At 36.1% G+C, this 9,154-nt stretch overlaps 1 pseudogene; it reads left to right on the plus strand.

The window, feature by feature from the left end:
* Window positions 1–8,302: 8,302 nt before the first annotated feature.
* On the plus strand, window positions 8,303–8,682 carry LOC105289657 (annotated as a pseudogene).
* The last annotated feature ends 472 nt before the right edge of the window (window positions 8,683–9,154 follow it).

Below are 9,154 nucleotides of genomic sequence, written 5' to 3' on the forward strand. Positions count from 1 at the left end.
AAAAAAAATCCTAGTGACATTATTTTATTTTCATAATAAAGAATTTAAGCAAAAGTTACAGACATTTCAAGCAATAGGAAAGTATAAAAAGTAATACAATAACCACATACATAATACCTAACATGGTAGATAGATGCAAGTTCTAACCATCCTTTGAGTCATTCATCACTGGATACTCCCATGTGCACATATATAATGTGCAAGTTAATAAATTTCTGTTTTCTCTTGTTAATCTGTCTTTTCCATTTTAATTTACAGGGCCCCAGTCAGATAACCTAAGATAGGTAAAAGATAAAGATTTGTTTTTCCTTCCTTACAATAACATAGAAAAATAAAACTGATAGACCTACACAGAGATAGTGGAGGAAAAAGATTTTTTGATGTCATTGTCAACACTTTTACTTGTTTAATTCTGCTATTGTCACCATTGGGGGTGATCTAAGTCTGTTGTTGCCCTAGTGGTACTGGGGGGCCTCAGTTGTTTCTGTCAATGCAGTAAAGAATTACAGATCAGCAAAGGTTAGGAAAAGTAAGATTTATTGAAGTACGTTTCAAGAAAGAAATGGGCTACACCAGAGAAGGCTGTAGTCTCGTACTGGTGAGGAGCTCTGTCTTATATCTGGGCCTTGATGGGAGGTTACAAGAGTGGTGCTAGCTGATTGATGTATGAGGTCATTTTGATTGACAGTTGGCTGTTATATAACCTATTGTCAACTGTGCACATACCTTCCTAAAATTCAGTTTGTTATAATTGCATTCATGAACTTCCAAGCATATGTATGATTTTATAATGATGCTATAATGAGGCTGAAGTGAAAAGGTCAGAGTACTCCTTACTGTGCAAGTGTTTGTGGCTGCCCTATACTGGTTGCTATGCTATGGTCATCTTTTTCCTTGTATGCTAAGATGTGGATGTATTGTTATTTAAAAAATGAGGTGTGTTTTTTTTTGTTTTTTTTTTTTTCCATTGGCCTTTGGATTGGGCCATCAGTGTTGTCATTCCTATGGTTATAGAGCTGGGCCTTTGCTTCCGTCGCTCATGTCTAGCAAACTACCCACCACTATTATACCTTTAAAACAGAGATGATCAATTTATATAATAAGGTTGTTGGGAAGATTAGCCAAAAAATCTTATATAATTATTTTTTTTTCCTATTATTAATCTATTTTTTATCAGTATGATTCATGGGCCTAGCTAGTTAAGTAGAAGGTAGAGAAAAACGATTTCCTCCTCTATAACATGAAGAAAAAGACAATTTGTTCTATAATAAAAGGGTAATGGTCTTAGAAGACCTAGGTTCTCAAACTACTACTGGAGACACTTAATATGGGCACACAGTCATCCCAGAATAGATCAATACCATTATAAAAATGAGTCAAAAGAAAGATGACAAAAAATATATATATATTTGTAGCTATGAAAATACTTTCCAGTCTGTACTTCTGAAGGACACATAATAATACAGACACACATTTAGCAGGACATTTTTGATTATAAGATAGAAACTCAGTCCAGAGTTGCAAAAATTAAAAGAAAAATAATGAAATTTCACATTTGCATGTCCAGGGTTGAATGTGACCTCAAGCATAGCAGGACTCAAGGGCTAAAAAAACAACCTGTAGGTCCTTTATCTTTACTGTGTAGGTTACCTCCTGTGATTGGGGACTTATCGGTGCTGACAGCTTCAAGAGTGCAACCCAAGGAGGAAGAGTTTCTTTTAATGTCCAAAATGAAAGTCCAAAAGAGTTCTGACTGATCTTTTATGGATCATGTTTAGTCATTCTACATCCAAGAGGATGTTATTGCTGCAAGGGATAGGCAGGGTTAGAAGTCAGGAGGAGGAAAGAAGTCATCAAGAAAGATCTGGCAGAACTTACAAACACCAGTTCCTAGGGCCTATGTGCGTAACTTTAATTTTTAATAATTAAATTTCCCATTTGTCCAAAGACACTAAATTAGTTAAGTTCCTTTTTAAATCTAAAATTTTCAGCTTTTGATTATAAGCTTTGTTTTTGAAATGTGAAGAAATAAATAAAATATTTATATTCTTTAACCTTTTGAAAAAACTCATTTTTGTTTACAGCTTCTTAATTTAATCTCAAGATGGCTTTTAAAAGCACATTTGTTCTCGGCTTTTGCTGAATCTGTTAATTCCCTAGAAATTCTCATTCTTTCCCTTTTATGTTTCCTCTTTGCCTGTCTTCTTATTCATTTTCTCTTTTGAAAGGTTTAGTTCTGCAAGGTCACTCAGTGATTTCAGAAGTCTGCTAGTAAAGGATTTAATTTTTAAAACATAAATGGAGCTCAAGACTAGCTTTGTAATTGGTTTACTTTGCTTCTGTTCCTTCTAGCTACATCCTGACTCCATATGTTCCACACCATTTTAGGTGTTAGTGATGTCATGAACTACAAACTGAAATTTTGGCAGCAATACAAAGAAAGAGCTAATTCTCTCAAACCTTGAATGTATTTGCAATTGCTAAACTAATATGTCACAGGTGATTTGAGATCTAAAACTACAAAATATATTTACTTAGGAAGGGACTCGTTTAACTTACAATTTATCTTTTGTTAAAAAAATAAATAAATAAAGGCAATGTGTGTGTGAATTCAGATATTTCACGGTGGCAGTCAAAGTTAACAGAAAACTTGCACTACCTAGATGAGATCTACCATATCATGTTATTCGAGGTTCTTAGTTCTATTTTTAAGATGAAAAAATACTTGGATGATCAAGCATATTATATATTTATGGCAGTGTAAGCTAGTATAATTAGAAATTTACTTTGAACGATATAAAATGTTGGCTTCAGATATTTGCAAGCGTTCTTACATCAGCAATATGAGCAAAAAAATATATGAAGAGTATTGTAGTAGAAACCAAGATGTCCCTGTTTGAACAAAAAACAATTACAAAGTCATAGCCCGGGTGTCCCAGACCCTCATGTTAGCAATACAATTTATCTCACGTAAGTCAATACCATCATAAAATTGTTCAACAGGAAGGAAAATGACAAAGAAAAAGAGTTGTAGCAATTAAAATGCTATCCAACACTGTTCTTCTCAAGGACAGTATTAAGGTTCCATGACTAGATTTTTAGTTACTGATAATAAATCCAACGTCATTGAAAGTCTTACTGTGTGCCAGGCTTTCAGCTTTAATACCTTACCTAATTTTTTTTAATAACTACTCTGTAATGTACATATAAGCTGATAGATGAAAAACTTGAGACAATGAGTGGGTAAGTAGTTTGTTCACACATATGCACACATAACTTAGAGATGTAAAATAATAAGCCTAACACTCTCTGATTTCAAAGAAGTCACTCTTCTTTTGGTTTCTAGTAGGTGGCATTTAAGCCTTTTGGATCCTTGCTTTACATAATGTCTTAAAGTACTTGCAGTTCTTATGTGCAGATCCCACACTCAGACATGCTGGTGTGTAGTTTGAGTGTTTTTTGTTGAGTTTTAGATGTTCAGCTTATTGTTGTTCAAGGGGAGAGATCTGGAAACATCTCTCACTCTGCCATGTTTTCCATTGAAATGCGGCTCATAGCACTGGTCACTCACTGGGAACTAAAATGTAGCTTACGGGGCTGGACCCTTTTGCTACAATTGGAAAGGCCACTCACAATGATGGCCGCTCTGTTGTGAACATTGGTTCTGATTCACTTGGAGCTGAGCTTGGCAGCAAGCCAATAATACCTGCCCCAGGCAGTCTGCATTTTAGGTGGGGCAGGGTCTCAGAGAGACAGTGGCTGTCAGATCAAAACAACCTCAGTTTCGCTGGAAATTTGGTAACTCTTCTAAGTTTCTGCAGGTGACCCAGATCCCAGCTTTCTGGGACTGGCCCGCAAGTCCCCGATATGTGCCCAAGTTCATGTTGGCAGCAGTGATCTGCCTGACGTTATCTCTGAAATGAGGCTCACTGTGCTGGCTGCTGTTGCTGGGATTAGAAACGCTGCTCACAACAATGGCTGCCACCCTGTGAATACTTCACTCTGAATGACTCAGCTCAGGGCTTGGCAACCAACTATAAACAACTGCACTTGGCAATCTAAGGTTAGGTGGGGCGAGTTGATCCCCTCAGATCAGTGGCTCCTAATGTCTCTGTGGGAGAGATCTGCACAATCAAGTTGGCATGGACTGTAGGGGGGGCCAGACTAAGGCACAATGGTGGCTGCCTTTCCAGCCCTCTTTCTGACTCCAGTTAATAGAGACTTTTTCAGAATGAATCCCACGAGAGCCTCCGACCCACCGCCATTGTCCCAGATGAGTGTCCACAGGTCAGAAAATCTTTGTGTGAGTCTTTCAAAGGGACGTCTAGGGGTTCAGTTGCCTTCCATCTCACCCAGATGGCCAGAATCCCCTCTAGTTTCTACAGTCAGAGTTATTGGAATCTCCTCTTCCCTGGGCTGGGACCCTGTGCTGGAGAGCCCCCAGATGAGACCAGGAACCCCTTCTCCTTCCGGAATGCCTCTGCAGCCTCGCTTTCTGTTCTGGTGATCCTCCACCACCTGCAGGTGTGGGTCCAGCCAGATTTTGGACTTTGGCCCTCCTACTGGCTTTGATGTGGCTTCTTTGTATTATCAGATGTAGGGGTTATGATCAGCTGGAATTCAGGTGAATCTCCACATTGATTATTTTATAATTTGGTTGTAATTTCAATGCTGTCCTGGGAGGAGACGGACCCTGCTTTTACCTAGTCTGCCATCTTCTCCCTCTCTCCAACATTCTCTGATTTCAAAGCTCAGACATTAAATATTAAATAATAGTTTCATGTTTTTAATAATACTTATAGTTTTCATCAACAAGTTTGATAATAAGCACAGGTATTCTACATTTGCAATATTTGAATTATACGATAAAATCCGATTTGAATGTACCTCTTTTAATAACAAATATTTTGAAACACACCAACTATTTCTCCATTCAAACAAATTACAACTAGTTCAGTATCTCTTTAGACAAATAGTATAAGCTTTAAAGAGAAAGATGGCTGAACTAGCAGAGAGGGTCAAAAGAAAGCTGAACAAAAGAGCAGACAGCAACTCAGAACTGGCTCTGGTTTACTGTTCAGCAACGTTAGAATGTGGATTATCTCTTTCAAACAGTTAATGGGATGGAAATTGCATATAAGATTTCTTTGCATCAATAAAAAGCAGCTCAACAATGAGGTCTTGTATAAAAAATAGACAGTGAAAATGTGATAAAAGAAATACTTTGACAGATTAGCTAAACATCACATACTACTGAAGGAGAAAAATTTAATGCATATAGAGAGGTTTTAGTCTTGGTGTTAATGGACCACAATTGTGAATTAAGAAGCATTTAACCATACGATATTCTGGTTTGTGATGGAGACGTTTATGGAAGGAATGAATACTGAACTTCCATTTTCCAATTTGGAATGAAATTATTTGGTACCTGAATAGAAAAAAAAAAAAATGACTCAAGTAAAGAAATGAATAAAGCAAGTCTTCTATTATTCAAATGTAGAGAAATAGCAATACAAAAGATGTAGACAGGGAGTAGCCTACTGGCGATAAAGTTGTCCAATAATGAGAAGCAACCTTCACATTAGGACATCCAAAAGGTCAGAAGAGGCCATTCCATCTCTAAACATCTTGATTCATAAATGAGTGAACATAATAGTCTAATAAAAAAAAAAAAAAACTATTCTATTGCAATATGTAACTGGATGATTATTAGCCTTGTTTTTCTTTCTTTAAAGAATGGGAGAGATAATGATATGTTACAATTTGGGGGAATGTTATAATTTACATTTATATTTGAGGGATGCTTTCCAACATGCTTCTCTTTTAAAGGCTCTCTTACCCTTTCACCAACAAAATAAACAAAAGAGAAAAAAGTACTTGGAGCAATCAATGCTCTACCAGTTTTCTTTTCATTATATGAAAAATGCTGGGTAGAGAGAATGATGCTGCAGATTACACATAATATTCAAAACACCAATCTGCATTTTACATATATATTTTTTTCTTTTAAGATTTTTGTTTACTCATTATTACACAAAGGAAACTTGTGGTGGAATTTAGTATCAATAATCTCACTCATAGGGGATTGGTCAAGTTAGAGCTTGATCTTATATTTTCATGATTGAACACTGAGTGTCCTTTTTTTTTAACCACAATAATGTTAGAAATATTTTATTTTTATGAGTGGTAATGGGAAGATGGACCAAGAAGGAAGACAGGAAAGAAATAAAGCAGAAATAATCATAAAGGAATGACTCCCTTATGTAATAAATCATTGTCTAAAGCACTTTATCATTTTATTTTTAGGTACTTACATTAAATATTTCAACAGTGGTTACCTACTGGAAAAGAAGAACTCCACATACTGAGCCCAAAATTCCACCATTAGGAGATTGTGAAGAAAAGGAGGGACAAATAAATGAAACTGAGAAAGAGTGGTTATTAAGAAAATAGGAAAACCAGAACAAAGAAAATCAAGTAAAAAAAAAAAAAATGTTTGGAGGATGAAAAGATCAATCAACTTTGTTAATGCTGTTAAAAGTTAGGTGACGATACAGTTAACATTCAAATCAGGATGCTCTAAGAATGAAATTAGAGACCTGATTACACTAGAAGGAAAAAGGAATAAACCAGGACTCTCCAGTGCACATCAGATTATAGGACAAGTAATAAAAGGGTTGAAAATCATTCCTGAGTTTAACAATATAAAGTATGCTTATGATGTTAATGAGATCATTGTTGGTTGAACACATGACCGAAGTAGCTATAGGAGAGAATTTGAAGACACTAAAATTAGGCAACTTTTTAGAGGAATTCTGAAATGATAATATAAGAAATCAAACTGTAGCTTTTGGGAAAGTAGGAGAAAAGAATCTTTGTTTATCTGTTTGTTTATTGTTTAAGATGAGAAAACTAATAATATGTCTGTATGATGATATATCATCTAACAGAAAAAAAAAAAAAAGGTGATTAAAAGAGAGAGGAGAGAATTGTCAAAGTCCTGGAGTAAATTGAGAGAGGCTAGGACATAGAACACAAGTGAAAGAATTGATTTTGAGTAGGAGCATGGATACATGACTATGGTGACAGAAGGAGAGAAAAATATGTGAATATAGATGCTGCTTTGTGGATAGACATGATGATATTTATTTGTAAGAATTATTTTTTGATATCTTCTATTTCCTCAGTGATATAGAAAGTTATTGGCTGACAGTAATCATGAAAGAGGAGATGCTCTGAGTTTGAAAAAGAAGAAAAAGGTATAAAACAATGGTTCAGGGAGTAAGAGACTTAATGTACTAGGATTATATAGTTGATTGCTTCTCAATGTTAAGGGGATACTCATGTTAATCATCCTGAATTTATAGAAACATAAGTTAGAATGGTTGTTAATTTTCCTACAGCCATATTCACACACAGGTCTGAAATAGGTAAAAATTGTTGGGCCAAGCAAGAATGAAGAAAGAAAGAGGATCAAGTAAATGGAGGTCAAATTAAAAATATAGAACATAAAATTTAAGCTGGGTGAGGAGAGAGGAGTGTTACCAGGGGTAAGTGACAGTGAAAATGTTATAGGTCAATAGTTTGGAGGTCTTTGTGTAGCTGAAAGACCCTTAATATTGAAATATTAAAGGAAATGAGCTCAAAGACAAGAAATAATGTTAAAAGAGTAGGATTCATGAAACTGAGATCATAGAAAGCTTGCAATGATTAGTAAAAACAAGATTAAGAGTGTGACTGTTGAAGTGTATGGCTAATACATAGTTTGCATATCTTACTCCGGCTTGGGTGACTGAAAGCTTGAACTGGCTGAGCATTTTTCACTATTCACGCTGCCTTCTACCTGGCTGCCTTAGATTTCCTCATAGCATGTCAGTCTCAGGAAAGTTGAACTTTCTACATGGTGGTAGACTTCCCCCAGAGTGAACATTCCAAGAGCAATTGGCAGAAGACTTCTTATGACCAATTCTTGGAAGATTCAGAAAAACGTTTCCAGTACATTTTATTGGTAGATCAACTAAGGTTAGCCAAAGGGAAGTGGAATTAGACCTCAGTTCTCAGTGGAAGGAGCAGGAAAGGATTTGTGGCAATTTTTAATTTATGACAGGTATCAAGGAGAAGAACATGAGACACATTTATACTTAAGTTATGGGAGCAATATGAGAAAACAGACACCTTTCCTCAGCTGCAGGTAAGGTGCTCAGTCCTTCCGAGGAAGCTAAGGGTGAATTGGGGTGAAGCCTTCACTTCATCTGGCTACTAGCACCACGCCTGGCAGCGCTCGCCTATCACCTCCTGTACCATGGCCTCTGTCTCAGAGCTCACCTGCATCTACTCAGCCCCTATCTTGCACGACAATGAGATGATGGTCATGGAGGATAAAATCAATGCCCTCATTAAAGCAGCTGGTGTAAATGTTGAACCTTTCTGGCCAGGTTTGTTTGCAAAAGCTCTGACCAATGTCAACATTGGGAGCCTCATCTACAATATAGGGGCAAGTGGACCTGCTCCAGTAGTTGGTGCTGCACCAGCAAGAGGTCTTGCCCCCTCCACTGCTGCTGCCCCTGATGAGAAGAAGAAAGTGGAAGCAAAGAAAGAAGAATCTGAGGAGTCCGATGATGACATGGACTTTGGTCTTTTTGACTAAGCCTCTTCTGTAATATGTTCAATAAAAAGCTGAACGCAAAAAAAAAAAAAAGAAAAGAAAAGAAAACAGAATAAAATGACATCATTTCTGAAGTAAATGGAGGGAGTTTTCAGAAACAGGTTTGTGATTTGAAAGCTTCATTGAGAATCTTCATGTAAGTTTGTCTACTTGAACTAAGGGAGAGAGTAAACAGAATTAAAATACCAATGATAGTTGAAGAACTTGGTTCTTTTTTTCTGAGAATGTAAAATTCTACTTATTTATCAGATATTTGAGGAATCAATTTATATGATTGGTTAATTCTTATAAAATTTACTATCTATAGCCAATTTGATATCTATAACTTTTTTATTTTAATTAAATTAATTTTATTTTATTTTTATAAGTCTGCTGAGTGCCCATTTAGTTTGTTAAATTAAAAAAAAAAAGTGAGAGACCTTAATCAAGCCTACCACTCATGGAGCCTCTTGTTATGTGAAACTAGAATGAGTGTGTGTGTGTGTGTGT

This window comes from Pteropus vampyrus, unplaced genomic scaffold (assembly GCF_000151845.1).
Source record: "Pteropus vampyrus isolate Shadow unplaced genomic scaffold, Pvam_2.0 Scaffold26, whole genome shotgun sequence".
Classification (NCBI taxonomy): Eukaryota; Metazoa; Chordata; class Mammalia; order Chiroptera; family Pteropodidae; genus Pteropus; species Pteropus vampyrus.